The 20660-nt window shown below is 40.3% G+C and overlaps 1 pseudogene; it reads left to right on the top strand.

Annotated features, from left to right (window-relative positions):
- Nucleotides 1-17345, top strand: part of LOC123455972 — a 42804-nt pseudogene extending 25459 nt beyond the window's left edge.
- The last annotated feature ends 3315 nt before the right edge of the window (nt 17346-20660 follow it).

Here is a 20660-nt window from a genome sequence, read left to right as displayed (position 1 = left end):
TTTGTGAAGGATCATATATCCTCTTTGCCTCACTCCTGTATCCACATATAACCTCCCCTCTGTCATTATACTTGGGTCAGACAGATTTCTGAAGTGTAAGATTTCTCTTTCTTCCACAATTTTATCCCTCTACCAAGTACTGCTTACTCATACCATCCACCACTGTGACAAGGTAGGGTACACATGTCCAGGCTAATTGCAAATCCTCTGCACATAACACCACTCACCATTGCGATTCAGGCCTGATTGGGATCTGTGCAAATCCTCTTCCCCTCAACCCACAAGGGCATACACTAGGTGCTATTGGAATTGTGTTCAACATTATGTTACAGCACGGAAACTTCATGGGAATCCTCTTAATGCCTGTATGTCATTGCTCCAGTCATTAGAGATAGATCCTAAGTGAAGTTTCAGCACCCAGATGCCCTTTAGCAACTCTTCCCCTTGTTTGGTCAGAGTACCAAGTGTACATTGGATCTCAGTGGAAACCATACTGAGGTCACGACATAAACCTTATCTATAAAGCAGTACCAAGTACCTCCAAAAATGAACCTCAAGCATCACAAAGTAGAACAGGGAACAGTGAACACAAATATATGAGTACTGTTCCAAGCATCCACTCAACTGTGTGCTGGAAAAACATATCCAACATATTATCTCTAGATGGGCAAGCCTCAATGAACACACACACGCACACACACACACACAGACACACACACACATATACACACATACATACACAAACACTTACACAGACACACAGACTCTTCTCCCAAGAAATACCAAGGCCATATCAGAAGACACTCATCAGAGCTATTTGGAAGAAAATCTAAACAAAAAGCTCAAATGAATGACTATAAATACATACAGTAAACTCAATGAAGACACAGATAAACTTATGAATGAAATTCTGAGTAAGTTCAAAAGGGCACAAACAAGCAATGAGATGAAATGAAGGAGTTTAACCAGGATATGAAACTGGAACTCAATAAAGAATAGAAGCCTGCTGGGAGTGGTGGCACGTGCGTTTAATCCCAGCACTCGGGAGGCAGAGGTAGGAGGACTGCTGTGAGTTCAAGGACACCCTGAGACTACAGAGTGAATTCCAGGTCAACCTGGGCTAGAGTGAGACCCTACCTCAAAACACCAAACAAAAAAGAGAAAGAGAGAGAGAGAGATAGAAGCCTGAAGAAAAACCAAACTGAAACAAAAATGGAAATCAAAAATACAGTAAGTCCAAAATCCCCATGGAAAGTCTCATAAATAGAATGGATTAAGTATAAGACAGAATATCAAGCCTTAAAAACACAAGAGTAATTTGATTAGTCAAACCAACGGGAAGTTCAAAAACATATGGTCAGAACATGAGTGCATGAGAGTAACACCTTTCAGAGATGAAATTTCTGAAGTGTAGTGTAGTATGTAAGGAGAGGAGCTTGAGAAAAATGGCATAGAAACTTTTATTTCATTGGTTTTTTTTAATATTGTATTTATTTATTTGATCGAGAAAGGGGGAAGAGAGTGAATGGGCGGTCCAGGGCCTCCAGCCACTGCAAACGCATGCGCCCCCTTGTGCATCTGGCTAACGTGGGTACTAGGGACTTGAACCTGGGTTGTTTTGCTTTGCAGGCAAACACCTTAAGCACCAAACAATCACTCCAGTCCATAGAAAATATTTTAAATAAAATTAATGAAGAAAAATAATTCCAAACATAAGGGGAGAAAGGCCTATCCATATACAAGAGGCATACAGAACACCAAATAGACTGAACCAGAGAAGAAATTCACATCATATTATAGTCAAACTGCTAAAAACTCAGAACAAAAAGTATTTTGAAGTATTTTGCACGAGTGAAACATCTCATCACATATAAGGTCAAACCCATTAGAACTATGGCTGCTTTTTCAATGGAAACTGGAAGAGTCAGAAAGGCTTGAAATTAAGTATTTCAAGTACTGAAAGACCACAGCTGCCAACCCAAACTACTTTAGCCAGCAAAACTATGTCTCATAATAGGAGAAAGGAAAATGTTACATGATAAAAAACAGACTAAAAGAATTTATGTGTTGGAGAGATGGCTTAGTGGTTAAGGGGCTTGCCTAAAAGAGCCAAAGGACCCAGGTTTGAATCCCCATGACCAATGTAAGCCATGTACGCTTGTTTGTGGCTGAAGGCCCTGGCATGCCCATTCTCTCTCTCTCTCTCTCTCTCTCTCTCTCTCTCTCTCTCTCTCTCTCTCTCCCACAGTTAAATAAATAAATAAAATATTTTAAAAAGAGAATTTATGAGCAATAATCCAGCACTACAGGGGATACTAAGTGGAATATTGCATGTTGAAGAGAAAAATCTAGAACTCTTTGTGAGCATAGGAAGATCACCCTAATAACAAACTCCACAAACTCATCAACATGAAAAGTATTGGCACACTTTAAAATATTTATTTATTTATTTATGAGAGAGAGAGAGAAAGGGAGAGAGGGCGCACACCAGGGTCTGCAGATACTGAAAACAAACTCCAGATACATGCACCATCATGTGCACCTGGCTTATGTGGGCACTGGAGAATCAAACCTGGGTCCTCAGACTTCACAGGCAAGTATCTTAACTGCTAGATCACCTCTCCAGCTCTCAAAAGATTAACACACTTTCAATGATAACTCTGAATATCAATGGTCTCAACTCGCCAATCAAAAGAAACAGAAATAAGCTGGATCACAAAACAGGTTCCATCTTTTTTTTGCCCTCAAGAAACTACCTTATTGTCAAAGACAGACACCACCTTAGGGTGAAAAAACAGAAAAGATATGTCAAGAAAGTAGAACTAGAAAAGAAACAAGCATGGCTATTCTAATATCTGAGAAAATAGACTTCAAAATTAATCAGAAGATATAAAGGCTACTTCATACTGATCAAGAAAACCAAGAGAGTATTATAATTCTAAACATATTAAAACAAAACCTACTAGATGTAAAGACAGAGATAAGTGCCTACACAATAATAGTAGGTTACTTCAATACCCAACTGTCACTAATTTTTTTTTAAATTATTTATTTATTTATTTGAGAGCGATAGACACAGAGAGGAAGACAGATAGCGGGAGAGAGACAGAATGGGCGCGCCAGGGCTTTCAAGCCTCTGCAAATGAACTCCAGACGCGTGCGCCCCCTTGTGCATCTGGCTAACGTGGGACCTGGGGAACCGAGCCTTGAACCGGGGTCCTTAGGCTTCACAGGCAAGCGCTTAACCGCTAAGCCATCTCTCCAGCCCACCCAACTGTCACTAATTGACAGATCATCCAAACAGAAAACAAACAGAGAAGGAAGGGAGTTAAAGGATGCCATAAAGTAAACAGACCTAAGAGATAATTAGGGAGCACTCCAAACAACAAAGAGTTATTCATGAGAGATGGCTTAGTGGTTAAGGCACTTCCGTGCAAAGCCAAAGGACCTAGGTTCATTTCCTCATGACCCATGTAAGCCATATGTACAAGATAGCACATGCGTCTGGCATTTGCTTGAAGTGGCCAGAGGTCCTGGCACATCCATTCTCTCTCTCTCTCTCTCTGTGCAATAAATAAGTAAATAAAAAAAGATAAGCAAGACCAACAAACCTTTATCCAGACTAGCCAAATGAAAGAGAGAGAAGACTCTAATCAATAAAATTAGATACCAGTAAGCCAGCTGTGGTGGCACATGCCTTTAATAGCAACACTCTGGAAGCTGAGGTAGGAGGAGCATCATGAGTTTGAGGCCATCCTGGGACTACAGAGTGAGCCTGGGCTGGAGTGAAACCCCTATACCAAAAGAACAAAAAATAAATAAATACCAATGAAATAAAGAGAAACTTACAAAGGTTATAGTCATATCCCCCAACCTACGTTCCCTGAGGTTTCTCCTCAGTGGGGTTATTGGTATTCAGTGCGGGGTAAGTAAGGCCTCAGTAAATCTCTGTGGAGGGGGCCTGTGCCTCTTATAGTCTTCCAGCCCCTTCTTCTGCCATGCTCTTTGAGCCTAGGTGGATCTGTTAGCAATCTGGTTTCTTGCTAAGTTCTCTGTAGCCTGTGGGTTTCTGATTCCATGTGTTTTGGTGATTCAGTGTCTGTCACCATTTCCCTGAAGCTGGATGTCAATCTAGCACTGGGAGAAATACTCATGCTGCTGCTTCTTCTGCAACCTTCTTCTGGTAGTTGTGGTATAGGTGACATGCCTCCTGAAGGCAATTGGGCATCTTGTCTTTCTGATAGATCATGGATCTCCCCATTATTCTCTGCTTTAGGTAAAATGAATCAGAGTCTTTGACCAAAGGTGAGAGCAGCTTTGATTGAGGGGGATATGCACAGTGTTTTGAGAGGCTTCTTGAGTGTATGTCAACTCTACTTATGCAGAAAGTGCTGGAGCGCTTCTCTCTGGGTACATGAGATGCCTGGACATGGAGTTTTGACTTGGTTCTCAGTACCACCGAGTGGGTCTCATATCCAACCAGAGGGCAGTTGGTTTTCCTCAGAGGCTGTGTGCACTACTGCACAGGTGTGTACTTCTTGTCCAGCTGGCTGGCTGTGTAGCTTCCAGGATCATCCATGCTGTTGGTGATTTTTATGCCACAGAAGCTCCCATAGCACTTCCCTTCACTATGAGTGCTTTCCAGGAGAGGACTGGGTTTCCTCTTAGTGCTGACATGGTCCCTCAGCATCCTATGACAACAGCTTGTGGTGTTCTTAGCAAGAAAGTCTTACCTCTTAGCTTTGGTGGGTAACCAAGTGTTTTGGCAATTGCCAGGATTGTTTTGGAGACCACTTGGACTCCCTGACCAACAGCTCAGTCTTATTTCCAAAAAAGTATATTTCACCAAACTGGAAAATTTAGATGAAGTGGGCAAGTTCTTGGCACATGTGATCTACCACATTTAAACTAGAGGATTTAAAGAATGTAAATAGAACTATAACAAGTAATGAGACTGAAGCAGTAAGCAAAATCTTCCCAACTAAAGAACATTCAGGCCCACATGAGTTCACTACAGAATTCTACCAGATCTTTATAGAGGACCTGAAGCTACTGCTTCTCAAATTATTTCACAAAACTGAAAGGGAGGGAATGATCCCTAACTCCTTCTGTGTAACCAGTATTACACCAATAGCAAAACTGGAGAAACAGCAATAGCAACAACAAACCAATATCCTTGGTGAACATAGACACAAAAAATTCCCAATAAAATACTGATGAATCGAATTCAAGAACACATTAAAAACACCACTCACCTTGATCAAGCAGTTTTGATTCCAGGGATTCATGGATGGTTCAACATATATAAATCAGTAAATGTAATATGTCATATAAACAGGCTTGAGGACAGAAGTCGCTCACATGATTATCATAATAGATGCAGAAAATTCTTTGACAAAATACAATATCATTTCAAGATAAAAACTTTGGAGAAACTTGGGTAGATGGATCATTTATAAGCACAATGAGACGTCAAAACTAGATTGACTTCTTTGAAAGAAAAGGGTACTCAGTAGAGTTGGGGGGAGGAAGGGGAGACAAAAGAGGGTAATAGGGTGGGGACATGATCAAATAACAGTATGTTCATGTACTAAAATGCTCAATAAATAATCCCTTCAAGTTAAGAAATAAAGCAATTTGATGTAATTTGTGATAAAAGCGGAGGATTGTAGCAATATAGGTAAAAAGTTTTATAAACCATTGAAACTATTTTGATATCAATTTGGAACACATTGCTAAAAATGGTATGGTAAGCGTATTTGACAGGGATTCCACCAAGAAAGTTACCTTAAATATATACTAAAATAAAATGAGAAATCAAGTTGAAACTTTAGGAAATATCTCTATAACACACATAAAAGCCAAAATGAAATAATTGAAGAACAAAAATATGCAAAAAATACAGAACAAAAGAAATTATTGGAAACTGCCAGTGAACAACAACAAATTACATACAATGGCAAATTCATCAATGTCACGCCCGCCTCGCCAGCAAGGAGGACGCCACAATCAGGATTCTTCTGAACACACTTTATTGGGGACTGCCAAACTGCTTGATGCGAAGACGCGAAGACCCAGAACCACGAAAGGCAACTGTTTATATAGGGTTTTAGGCTGCTTACCCACAAATGATTGGTCAACTGAGGATATGTGGCCACCAGTGATTGGTTACTTTCTGGATGCCTCATTAGCATCGGCCCGCAACGGGTTGGAGCATGCGCACTGTGCTAAATTTACACCAGCTGTGACCAATAAGAGGCCAGAAACCGGCGCCAGCTTGTAATAGCGTCTGCGCGGCTCCTAACATCTCCCCCTTTTTTTTATTATTTAGACACCAAGGGACCAAATCACCGATCTAGCCTTTCCCACTTCTGGCAACAGGCGATCAAGGTTATAAGGCCTTGGAAAACTCACAACTCACCTTATCCTGTGCAATGAGTTATTCCTCAGGGATGTGCAAAGGCTGAGTGTGAAATAAAACTAAAAGTCTTATGCCTAACCTGGTGCAATGAGAATAAGCTCTCAGGGTGCAAAGGCCACAAGACAGCTCAAACGAAGGGAGAAAACGTCCAGGTCAAGCAATAGCAAAATTACACACAGGCACATCATGCAAGTACCAATGAGGCCCAGAGTAAGCACCAATCACTGGTTTCAGCTCCCTATTGTTTCAGAGTTATCAATCAAGCATTAGGTGAATGTCCTGTTTCCAGTGCAGCAAATGCTTGCACTAGCATAGCATTGTCTCTGAGTCTTTGACTTCGCATTTTACAAAAACACCAAAAACATCCGATTGCAGCAGCAATCATAAACAGCATCATGGAACCCATTCCAGCCCATTCCTTCAAATAAAGGGTAGCTTTCTATATCCAGTCCAATAATCCCGTAACCAAAAACAAGTCCACTCATGTTGAATTCACATGGGTCAGCAGTCCAGTTAGTAAGCAAATGTGATAACTGGCGTGACAGATTATACACAATCCATTTTCCATTCACATTCCAATTGTGCCAATTACCATAAAGTATCAACTTGTTCTTACACTAAATTAATTCTTTGATTAACAATCATTAACCCTCCTCTTAATTGTGCATTAATAAAAGTTTGAACATCCAAAGTATTAGCTACATTAACTGATAAATTATTCAAAGTCGCCGCAATTTGTATAGTAATAGCAGCCACAATGGCTGTAGTAATCCCAAAATCTCTTTTGATTCTAAACAATGTCATAGAACTAGGAGAACAGCATATAGTAATAGCAGCCACAATGGCTGTAGTAATCCCAAAATCTCTTTTTGGTTCTAAACAAAGTCATAGAACTAGGAGAACAGCATATAATAATAGCAGCCACAATGGCTGTAGTAATCCCAAAATCTCTTTTTGGTTCTAAACAAAGTCATAGAACTAGGAGAACAGCATCATGTATTACAGGTAGAGGTTTTGGGAATACTGAGAGTATTCCCCAACGGGGTTCTGTCCATATCCCCAGCAGGTTGAACAGGGGTAATATCATCAGCACAGCAATCACGATCTTCATCCTTTTCTGGACTCTCTTTTGACCACTCGCGTCAGTCTGGCAGGAACCCAAATGGGATTGTCTTGATCCTGTGGAAAAACACAAACAGCTCCCCTGGATCTTATTAAAACAAGATCCGGGCCCTTCCATTGATTAGATATAACATCTTTCCATTTTATTTTTTCTGAAACTGGTGATGGTGGCAGACAATGCTTGTCTGCTGCTGACCTACCCATCACGTCCAAATTTAAAAAATTAAATGTGTCTAGCCTGAGTGGCGCAGGCATCTTGATAGATAGATTTCCAATCAAGATATTGTCCCATTGTTAAGCAGGCTTTCACTGTATTATACCAATCTGCAGGAGTCATTGCATGAGCAGTGAGCCTCTCTACCTGAGCCTGAGTAAAGGAGGCATTAGTCCCATACGTCCTAACTGACTCTGCAAGATCTTTTAACTGTTTATGTCCTATGGGCTCATGATATCGGCCCTGAACTGGATCGTCAAACACTGGAAATATTTGTTGAATTTTTCTTATTTCTTTTGGCTTGCAGAAAGAAGTTCCCTCCATGTATCTCAGTACTTCCCTATTTGTTAAAGGTGGGGCAGAAGGCACAACAGGTGGGTCAGGGCGATATCTCTCAGCCTGACACCTGTCAGCTTCCTCCTCTAACAGAGCCTCATCATACAAGTCCAACTCCCCTTCGCTATCTGAAGATTCAAAAGATCTTACAGAAGCAGTCTCAGAACTTGATGAGCTTGCCACATGTAAATGTTTGAATTCACTTAATAAAGGATACAAATCATTACCTTCCAAATCTTTAACCTTAGTTTCCTTTTTATCATTAACCTTCATTACATTTTGTTCCTTCCTTTTATTACCTTCTAAATCTTTAACCTTAGTTTTCTTTTTATCATTACCCTTCATTACATTTTGTTCCTTCCTTTTATTACCTTCTAAATCTTTAACCTTAGTTTCCTTTTTATCATTACCCTTCATTACATTTTGTTCCTTCCTTTTATTACCTTCTAAATCTTTAACCTTAGTTTTCTTTTTATCATTACCCTTCATTACATTTTGTTCCTTCCTTTTATTACCTTCTAAATCTTTAACCTTAGTTTTCTTTTTACCATTAACCTTCATTACATTTTGTTCCTTCCTTTTATTACCTTCTAAATCTTTAACCTTAGTTTTCTTTTTACCATTAACCTTAGTTTTCTTTTTACCATTAACCTTCATTACATTTTGTTCCTTCCTTTTATTCTGTTTTCCTTTTTGTTCCCTTTTTTCTGTTTCTGACATACTGTCCTGATGTTCCGCTAAAGTCCTCTGGCCCTCTTTCACTTTAATGAGCACACAGGGCAAGAAGAAAATCATAACAATAGCATCAACCTCCCAGGGCAGCATACCTCTCAGAAAAAAGTCCGGATCCGTCCGTCCCGTGTGTCAGTTCTGAATCCTCCTTAAAACAGGGGTCTTCGCTGGTGCAAGATGTTCTTCAATTCCCGGGGTTTCCGGCACCACTTGTCACGCCCGCCTCGCCAGCAAGGAGGACGCCACAATCAGGATTCTTCTGAACACACTTTATTGGGGACTGCCAAACTGCTTGATGCGAAGACGCGAAGACCCAGAACCACGAAAGGCAACTGTTTATATAGGGTTTTAGGCTGCTTACCCACAAATGATTGGTCAACTGAGGATATGTGGCCACCAGTGATTGGTTACTTTCTGGATGCCTCATTAGCATCGGCCCGCAACGGGTTGGAGCATGCGCACTGTGCTAAATTTACACCAGCTGTGACCAATAAGAGGCCAGAAACCGGCGCCAGCTTGTAATAGCGTCTGCGCGGCTCCTAACACATCAAGATCGCAAGATACCTTTGGCAAGAAAAAAACTCTCAAAACCAGAAAAACATAAAATGATAAATTTCAAAAATTGAATTTAAAAAAATTGATTGTTATATAATTGATATTGATATATTATAGTATATAAGATTATTATATACAGAAAAGCTATCCTTTGATATCAATGGAGAAATAAAGACTTTCCAAGATAAGCATAAACTAAAACAATTCCTAACAACTAAGCCAGTATTGTAGAAGATACCTAACTATTCCTAAACATAGATGAAGAAAGATAGGCCAATCATGAAAACTCAGGAAAAACTAACTTTTACCAGAAGAATAGGGGGAAAATGAGAATTAAGAAAGAATCAAGAGCTGGGAAGATCTCTCAGAAGGTAAGGCACTTGCCTGCAAAGCCTAATGACTTGTGTTCTATTCCCCAGTACCCATGTAAAGCCAGATGAGTCTCTAGTGCATGTATTTGGAGTTCATTTGTGGTGCCTGGAGGCCCTGGCATGCCCATCCTCTCTCTCTCTCTCTCCTTGCAAATAACAAATAAATAAAATGTTTTTTAAAAAGAAAGAATGAAACAGTCATCTCAACAAACCAGAAACCTCTAACATAAGAAGGGAAAATCCACAAAGAGGTCTCAGATTGACCAGGAACACCTCCTAATTATAGGAATTAGCATATCTATCTCATTAATAATCCCACATGTAAGTTGTCTTAACTTTCCAATTAAAATGGAGACTACATAAGGGGATTAAAAAACAATATGCAATGATTTGTTGACTACAAGAAACACACTTCCCTGGCAAAGACACATTCAGAATGAATATTAAAGGGGAAGGGAGAGAGAGAGGGAGAAAGCACAGCTGTGCCAGGGCTTCTTTCGAATGAACTACAGACACATGTGCCACTTTGTGTATCTGGCTTTATGTGAGTACTCAGGAATTGAACCTGGGCTGGCAGGTTTTGCAAGTAAGCAGCTTTAGTCACTGAGCCATCTCCCTAGCCCTTCCCAGTATCTTTTTGAGTTCCTTCTTGATTTCTTTAATGACCAATCTATTGTTAAAGAGCAGGTTGTCTGGGCTGGAGAGATGGTTTAGTGGTTAAGCGCTTGCCTGTGAAGCCTACGGACCCCTGTTTGAGGCTCAACTCCCCAGGACCTACAATGCACAAGGGGGTGCATGCATCTGGAATTCGTTTGCAGTGGCTGGAGGCCCTGGCGCGCCCATTCTCTCTCTGTCTGCCTCTTTCTCTCTTTCTCGCTCTCAAAAAAATAAAAAATGAAAAAAACAGAGCAGGTTGTCTAACCTCTAAGAGTTTTTATATTTTCTGTACTTAAGACAAGAAAAATGTTTTTAATTTCTAGCTTTATTGCATGGTAGTCAGAAAAAAAATATGGTGTAATTTCAATTTTTCTAAATTTGTTGAGACTTGCTTTATGTTTTAGTATGTGATTTATTTTAGACAAAGTTCCAAGGGCTGCTCAGAGGACTATAGATGCTATAGTGCTTGGATGGGATGTTCTGTAAATGTCTGTTAGGTTCATTTGATCCATGATACCATTTAAATCCCTTGTTTCTCTTTTTATTTTCTGTCTAGGTGACCTGTCTTGGTTAAGAGTGGGGTATTTAAGTTGTCCACTATTATTGAATTGTGATTTATGTCTGACTTTATATCTGGAAGGATTCTCCTTGAGAAATTAGGCATACTTGTGTTTGGTGAGTAAATGTTTAACATTTTAATGTCCTTTTGGTCAATTATTCTCTTGATCAGTATGAAATGACATTCTTCATCACCTGCTCTTTTCCCGGTTCCATTCACTTAGAGCATACTTTTCCATCTTTGATGGTAATGTGAGTTTCTATTATTTCAAAATATTTATTTAAATATATTTAAAAAAATTTTTTTAAACTTATTTATTTGAGAGTGACAGACACAGAGAGAAAGACAGGTAGAGGGAGAGAGAGAGAATGGGCATGCCAGGGCTTCCAGCCTCTGCAAACGAACACCAGATGCGTGCGCCCCCTTGTGCATCTGGCTAACATGGGACCTGGGGAACCGAGCCTTGAACCGGGGTCCTTAGGCTTCACAGGCAAGCGCTTAACCACTAAGCCATCTCTCCAGCCCTAAAAATATTTATTTATTTATTTATTTATTTATTTATTTATTTATTTATTTGTGTGTGTGTGAGAGAGAGAGAGAGAGAGAGAGGGAGAATGCTAGGGTCTTCTGCACTGCAAGCATACTCCAAATGCATGCACCATTTTATGCATCTGGCTTCACATGTGTAAATGCATATACATATGCCAAAAATTCAAACAGCAAAAACCTAATAAACAGCTTAGGCAAATAAACAGCTACACCCATACCATGAACTCAGCAATATTATGGAATCTACAATTATTGGCACATGAATCATTCCCAGAGAGATTCCTCTCTGTAATCTTCATAAAACTGTCCTCAGTGAAAAAAAAAAAACCTCATTCTCAAAAGAGTAAGTGCTATACAATTCCACGTATATAGCTTTCTTGAAGAGTGTAGAAATAGAGACAAAATTAAAGAATTGAAGAATAGGTTGTTGACAGAAATTTACAAATGAATAAAAAGATGGTGAATAAAAAGAAAATGCAGGGGTTCCTGTGGTGATGTAATTTCTTTTTTATATTGACTGGATCAATGACCATTTTTTAATATATAGTCACTAGGAAGAAACTGGTAAAAGGATATGTGGAATGTATTTCTTACAAATGTATGTGGACTGGCTTTGGGAACCCCATTTTTCTAAGAATAACTTTAACAATTATGGTAATACTATAGATTTTTTGTTTCTATTGTTCCCTGAAGATAGCAATTTGGCTATGTATCAAATACTGTTCTCAGCTCTGGGATATAGTATCAAATAAAACAAAAGAGTTCCCACTCTTATGGATGGAATGATAGTCTAGTAGGAGAGACAGTCAGCAGCTAAGATGTTCTTATGGGATGAGGACAAAAGAGTTATGAAAAAAGAAAAAGTAATATGCATGCCGGGTGTGGTGGCACACGCCTTTAATCCCAGCACTTGTGAGGCAGAGGTAGGAGGATTGCTGTGAGTTTGAGGCCACCCTGAGACTCCATAGTGAATTCTAGGTCAGCCTGGGCTAGAGTGAAACCCTACCACGAAAAAAAAAAAAAAAGTAATATGCAGTAAAAAAATACAGCTAATTTTACATTATATCCACAGCCATGTGAATAAGTGAAGGTGACACATTATCCCTGGAATGCTTTCATTTATATATATATATATATATATATATATATATATGTATATATATATATATATATATATAATTTATTATTCTTTATTTATTTTTATAGTCTTTCCACCTTTATTTATTCATGTATGTACTCAGATATGTGGTGTGTGCAGGCCCAGAGCAAACCTTGGGTATTATTCTCAGAAATAACATCCACCTCACTTTGAGACAGGGTCTTTCACTGGCCTGGAGTTCCCCAATTAAACTAGACTGGCTAGTCAGTGAGGTCCAGAGATCCTCCTATTTCTACCTCCCCAGCACTGGAATTACATATGTGTGCCACCACACCTTTCATTTTTTTACATGGATACTAGAGATCAAAATCAGGTCCTCATGAGGCAGGCATTTTACCAAGTGGATCAGAATTCTAATTGCTTCTTGCCCTGTGCTATGTGGGTTGAAAATTGGAAGAACTTACCTAAATCTGTATCAGATGTAGAACATATTTGAAGCCTGTATTTATCAATAAACCTGTATCTGTGGATTGATGTCCAAAAGCTAAATGCGTATTTTGTCTAAGAATAGAAAATGTTAGAATGACTAGTAGAAACTGTGAAATGGTTTTTTTGAAAACTGATTAAATAGCTTAAGTACTAATCTTTGGTTTCTTTAACATTTTAAAAGGTTTCACGTGTCCACTAGGTGGCAGAAGTGTTTGGAGTGCAATTTCAGTGGGTGAGGCCCTGGCACACCAATTATCTCTCTCTTCCTCTCTACCCCTCTTCTTTCTGTCTCTAGAATGAAAAATAAAATAGAGAAAATCTTGGAAAAGTTGTGAAAATTACAGATGGGTAGACTTGGTGCAATGGTCATCATATATGAGAAACTTCATAAATTGATATCAATAAGGATATTTCATGAAGCCAGGTCACTACGTCATGGAGAAGACTTTACTTCTAAAGAATAAATGGGGCTGGGCATGGTGGCACATGCCTTTAATCCCAGCATTTGGGATGCAGGGGTAGGAGGATCACCGTGAGTTCAAGGTCACCCTGAGACTACTAAGTGAATGTGAATTTCAGGTCAGCTTGGGCTAGAGTGAGACCCTACTTTGAAAAGCCAAAACCTAAAAAGAAGAAGAAGAAATGGGGCTGGAAAATTGGTTCAGTGGTTGAGGCACGTGCCTGCAGAGCCTAAGGACCTGGGTTCAATTATCAGTACCCACATAGAGCCAGATGCACTGAGTGGCACATGCTTCTGGAGTTTGTTTGCAGTGGCACACCCATTCTCTTTCTCTCTCTCCCTCTCTCTTTGGAAATAAATAAATATTTTAAAAAGAATAAATTGGATAATTTCAAATGGTTTATTAATATTTATAATTTCTTCATGTAAATAACTATAGTCATTTAGCACTTTGAATAAATGTTTCTTTGGCTAATGTGTATCAGTAAAAACCTTAATTCCGGCTGGAGAGATGGCTTAGCGGTTAAGTGCTTGCCTGTGAAAAATGAAAATGACAGTCTCTACCTAGTGTTTGTCACGTGCACAGGGAGATGTATTTCTGGATAAAAGCAGGATTCTATATATCTATCCCATTCTTTGAATCCAAGGAAGGTAGACTTGAAGTACTCTTTGTGGCCTGCCTATGAAAATAGGAGTGGACCCTCCCAGGCACTGAGAAGCAAAGCTCATCTATCTGGATGATGTACACTCCACTTCTCCCATTTTTGAGCCTGTTTATTGCAAAATGAGGCTGGGGACAATTTATTAATGTTCTAAATTAACTAGCATCTTAGTGGCAAAATCAAACTCATCTATGGGTTTTTACCAGTTGTTAACCTGAATTGATCTGTACCTGGCATGAGTCAATTGTCCTTATCACCAGCTTGATGGTGGCAGAATTGATTGATTGTTATTGACCTGTAAATTCAGTTCAGAGAATGGATCCCATTAAGGTGGTATTTGATTTATGGCTATCTGTTTCACTTTTGCGGATGTGGTTAAGGCAAAGCAACAAAACCTGTAATTCACTATTTTTGATCTTACTTTACACTTTAATAAACCCTTCCTATTCCCTACAAACTTGTGGTAGGAGTACTTTTATGGAGAAATTGAATAGCTTCCCAGTTAGAATGATAGCACAAAAATGAAGTTTGGAAGGAATATTAAAAAGCAGAAATCTGAGCAAGGCATAGTGGTGAACACTTATAATTCCAACAAATGGGAGGCTGACAAAAGAGAACAGAGAATTAAAGACCTGCCTGGGCTATTTAGTGAGACCCTGTCTCATAAGAGGGACAAAAAAAAAAAATCACCAATATAATTAATTCCTTAGTGCTTTGAAGTCCTATAATTGTCTTCACAAGCTGTTCCCCTTGAAAATCTCCACTGAAGGGAAGCAGGTGCCTTTTCCAAAGAGATGTCACCTACCAAATGCCAGCTCTGTCTGTGCAGGGCAAAACTAGGGGAAAAGGAGGTAGCACAGGAGAAAGATGTCAGAGAAGGGAAGAAGGGTTGGAAGGGAATACGAAGAAAGGGAGGGAAAATGGTTTGTGTGTGAAGGAGAAGGAAGAGGGGACACTATTACTTGTTCAGCACTTTCTCTGGGCTCAGCCCTGAACCAACATGACGAACACACTTACCGTGTAATTTGTTGGGCTTGTGGCTCTAGAGTAAAACAGTATATTTTAGCACTTTACCAGAGCCCACACTCTATTTCAACAACGTCCTTTAAATTGTTTGTCTCACTTTTGCTGAGACAGATAGCAGCAGCATGTTAGGGTGGGGAGGTCGGGGCCGTCCACCTCCATTGCCCTTGAAAGCCTTCGGAACACAGACCTGGAGGCAGCAGAATTGCTCTTCCCTTGGGCTATCAAGCTTTCTCTTGATCAAATACCTTTGTGGTTAAGCAACGGATTTGAACCCAGCCACTTAGTGTTAGAGCCAATGCGTTCAATCAGGCCTCCTGGTCTTTCTACCGGGGTCTCTGCTGCTTTTTAACCTGGCTTTCTGTTACCCAGCAGAGGTCTTTGCACAGTATCTAGGAGGTGACTTAGCCCTGTAGCAGCAGTGTAGAAAGAAAAGGGTAAGTTCCTATGTGCTTCCTCCAAAAGGACTCCTATAATTTTTTAAGTGATAAATTACTGTAATTTTTTAAAAAAATGATAAAGAAAGAGCATAAAAGTAGCAGCATGAAAACAAGTCCAGGAGACAGGGTTGCAAGCGAGTGATCCCTTTCTATGGGATTTCAACCTCAACAACGATGGATGCCCTGCTCTCCCTGAAGTCCAAGCTAGGATGGAAGGCTGCCCTGTGGGACCTTTTCTCTTCTGTGAGCTGACGTGAACTAGCCTTTGTAGCAAGGCTTAGGAGAGGCAGTGTTAGCAAGTAGGTATGTGAGGTCCAGAGTAAGTCCAAATTCTAGTAAGTACCTCTATCCAGCTAAAGCGCATAGGTGGCTACTTAAGGTCTCCATGCCTCCACATGGAATGTGCCTCCACCTGCAAAGTGCTTACCATCTAGGGTTGCAGTGATGAATATGTAAAGGCATTTGCCTGCCAAGCCAAAGGACCCAGGTTTAATTCCCCAGGACCCACGTTAGCCAGCTGCACAAGGGAGCACATGCATCTGGAGTTTGTTTGCGGTAGCTGGAGGCCCTGGCATGCCCATTCTCTCTCTCCCACTTTCTCTGTCAAATAAGTAAATAAACCAAAATAAAATATTTTTAAAAAGTTGCCAAAAACCTGAGTGGAGAATAAGAACTATTCACTCTCTGTGCCTGTTCTCTGTATAAACTAGAACTGTTGTCTACATTGTACATGCGTCATCATTGAGTGTTCTGCGTCAGAGAAGCCAAAGCTTGGTGATCCTATCCCAGAAAACCAAACAGTAACAGTGGAATTTGTACTCCGAGGATTCTCTTCTGTCTTGCAGCTAGATAGTTCCCTCTTTATGATTTTTTTTCATTTTCTATATCTTAACTATTTCTGAAAATATCCTCATTGTCCTCATAGCTACTGTCTGGAGGTCTGCTATATGTCAAACATTGTCCCCAAGATGTTGCTGATGGTCATAGCTGAATGGAAGACTTATCTCTGTGGTTGGCTGCCTGGAACAGTTCTACTTCTTTGGATTTCTGGCTACAACAGAGTGCCTCATGCTCTTTGTGATGTCCTATGACCACTACATGGCCATCTGCCTAGCTCTCTGCCACCCCATTCTAATGACCGCCTCTCTCTGCGTTAGGTTGGCTGCTGGCTACCTGGCTCTGCTGCTTTCTCCTCACAGCCATAACCATCGTCCTGCAGTGTGAATTCACCTTCTGTGGACCCAGTGAAATTTATACCTTCTTTTGTGACCTCACCCCTCTGATCCATCCCTCCTTCATGGAGGCCAGTGACTGAGGCCAGTGCCTTTGCCTCCGCTTCTGCAGTCACCCTGATCCCCTTTCTCCTCATCATGGTCTCCTGCTCCTGCGTCCTGGCTGCCATTTTAAGAATTCCATCTGGGACAGACAGATGCAGGGCTTTCTCCACCTGCTTTTCCCACCTCACTGTAGTCACTGGTTTTATGGGACACTGATTGCCATTACCTTGTGCCCTCAGTCAACTCTTCACAATGCTTGCACAAAGGGTCCTCACTGCTCTACACCATCCTGACACCTATAATGCGCATCCCAAGGAACAGAGACGTCCATGAAGTTCTGAAGAAGTGCTTGAGTAAGAAATCAGGTTTTCTCAGATGATGGGACAAGAAAAATCCTCTGACAATGGCTGTTGACACTGCCAAGTTCTAAAAGCTTTAATGAACTAGTGTCCTATATTATGCTCTAAACAGGTCTAAGATCTGTCATCTCCAAGAGTCATGGATTTTTGTGAGAAAAAAAAAAAACATATAGTCAAGGTGAGCTGAAAATGAAAAAAAAAAAAGATAAAAACCTATAGAGGCATCCCCTGTTTCCACTGAACTTATAGTCTCAGCAGGAAGAGTAACAGTCAAGTAACCAATGTAGAAACGTCAGACATAAATATAAAATTGTACTTGTGATTCAAAATTGAAAGTAATAAGATGACCATTGCACACCTATTAGAATGTCCAAATGCAGAATATTGACATCATGAAAAGCTTGTGAGAAGGGGAAGCAATAGGAACTCCTCTCATTCCATGCTGGTAGAGATGCAGCATTCCCAGCCACTCTGAAATAGGATCTTGTCATTTTTGACAAAACTTAGTGTACTTTTTCATTGTTTGAGCCATCATGCTCTTTGGTATTTACTCAATTTTATTGAAAACTTATTTCCATAAAAGAAAATTATGCAGATGTTTATAGTAGCATTATTCCTAGTTGCCAAAAATCTGGAAGCAGGTGATTGGTTAAACTCTGGCATGTCCAAACAAAAGAATATTATTCAGTGCTAAAAAAAAAAAAAAGAACTGATCTATGAAAAGATGGAAAACCTTACGTGTGTGTAGATAAGATGAAAGTGTCCATGATAAAAAAGTTACATACAGGCTGGAGAGATGGCTTAGCAGTTAAGGTGCTTTCCTGAAAAGCCAAAGGACCCCGTACGGTTCAATTCCCCAGTACCCACGTAAGCCAGACACACAAGGTGGAACATGCATCTGGAGTTCGTTTGCAGTGGCTGGAAGCCCTGGCACATCCATTCTCTCCCTCTCTCTGTGTCCGTCTTGCTCTCTCTTACTTTGCCTCTTTCCCTCTCTCAAAAAGTAAGATATTTTTTAAAAAGTTACATACTATCTGATTCTGATATATGACATTATTGAAAAGTCTGAAACATGAAGACTGTAAAAGAAACAGTGATCACCAGATATTAGGAGGGAAAGAAGGATGAGTAGGCAGAGCTCAACATTTTTGGCAGAGTGAAAATACATCTATCCAAATTGACAGAATGTCCACAATGTCTACAGTGAGTCCTAATTGGATGTTGCAGGATAATGATGTCATTGTTACTACAATTGAATTGCTGGAATGTGAGATTTGAATATTAGGAAGTCTCTCTCTCTCTCTCTCTTTTTCATGTGTGTGTGTGTGTGTGTGTGTGTGTAGGGGCAGAGGATAGGTGGGAACTCTATTCTTTCTGTGTTGCTGTGAATCTAAACCTCCTTCAAAATAAACACATTTGAAATGAATAATTATCATAAGATTCACCTGAAATTGGGAAGCATCAGTCCCTTTCTCTGGAGTAAAAATATTTTCTAATATTTTATTCTCTAGCACTTAGAAGTGGGAAAATGGATATTTGGGGAAAGGAACCACAACAAAATCTCTAGCACCCTGTTACCATAGCAGCAAGCCCACTCAAACATTGCAGTGTCTTACTTATTGAGTACAATCTCTTATCTATTTATTTTCATGATTGTGGCTGGATGAGAGGTACACCAGGGTCTCTTGCTCCTGCAAATGAATGCCCATCCAGCTTTACCTAGGTGCCTGGGGAATTGAACTCAGGCCAGCAGTCTTTTCAAGCAACTACCTTTAAGCGCAGAGACATCTCCCCAGGCTTCAGTGTGATCTCTTCCTGCCAGGCCTTCCCACCCTTGCTCTCCTTCTTGCTGGCCTGAGCTCTTTGTGGTTAAAGCACCGGATGTGGTGGGTGTGGTTTGTTCCTGGCTCTAAATTGCTGAATTGACTTCAAAGTAGATAAGCTGATGACAGCATTGCACATGCATAGGTTGCCTGCCTCCTTGTGTGTGTGTGGATTATTGGTCCTCTAGTTCTCAGAATCTCTTATCTGAACATTTCTCCTTCAGTCAAGCAGAGATTACATTTACCACTCATGGAAGTTACTCAAGACCCTAGCTGGGAAACAGCGTATGTATATATTGTACCAGATGCCTGGTGACATACTTGGGCTTTGCTTTGTACAGACAGAATTACCCTTTTCTTGCACGTCATATAAATTTAGGAGACTGATGTTGCTATTATCCGAGGGTGTTCTGGGTGAAAGAGTGCATTGTCAGCTTTGTTATCTAAAGGTGGTTCGACTCAATTTGTAGCAAGTAGTCAATGTTTCACTAACTTCAGGAAAACTGGATGGCTGGATAACAGACTATGTTTTTGCACCAAGGATAAGTTTTGAGCTCAGATTATGTCAGCTCCTAGCAGTATGGCTTTGGCTAAGTCACTAAAGTGTTTAATCTTGGCCTTTCTTATCTGTAAAGGAAGAAAAACCCATGCCCATCCTTCCCATTGCTGTTGAGAATGTGAGTGTCCTACTGGCTGGCTCACAAGGACAGCTCAGAGGATGAAGAGCTCCAGTCCTTCTCCTTCCAGGTTCCACCTTCCTTAACAAATCCTAGCCAAAGACCATTATCCAGCAGAAATTTATTTTTACTATTATAAAATGATCAATGTTCAGAGTTGTTAAGATCCAGGAGGAATGTAATGGTGCATCTATTCTCTCTATATTTTTTTCCACAGACAAGGGAAGTGATGCCCTGGGAGGTAACTTTTCCTTGGTAATTATAGAACAATGACTAGAATCCAGCACTTCTATTTCTTTTTTTTTTTAATTTTTATTTATTTATTTATTTGAGAGCTACAGACACAGAGAGAAAGACAGATAGAGGGAGAGAGAGAATGGGCGCACCAGGGCTTCCAGCCTCTGCAAACGAACTCCAGACGCGTGTGCCCCCTGTGCATCTGGCTAACGTGGGACCTGGGGAACCGAGCCTCGAACTGGGGTCCTTAGGCTTCACAGGCAAGCGCCCAACCGCTACGCCATCTCTCCAGCCCCAGCACTTCTATTTCTAAGTTGAGGCCTCTATCCTACATACCACACCAGTGATGAATTCAGTGGTTTCTGTCCATGTCCCCGAACACATAAGAAATTTCCTTTGCATATGCCCCCACTTCCTCTAGAACCCCAATTTGTTACTGTCATTAGACAGAGAGAAAATGTGTACAGTTACAGCTCTTGACATCCCCCACTATTCCTGAGACCCACAGCTTGTCCCCAATAATGTCACAGCCTAGAATCAGGTTAAAATTCCTTGGGGTTTTAGTGGTCAACAAACTCCTATTATCTGGGGAAACACT

Source organism: Jaculus jaculus, chromosome 19, assembly GCF_020740685.1.
Source record: "Jaculus jaculus isolate mJacJac1 chromosome 19, mJacJac1.mat.Y.cur, whole genome shotgun sequence".
NCBI lineage: Eukaryota > Metazoa > Chordata > Mammalia > Rodentia > Dipodidae > Jaculus > Jaculus jaculus.
This window is presented reverse-complemented; position numbering and strand designations above follow the sequence as displayed.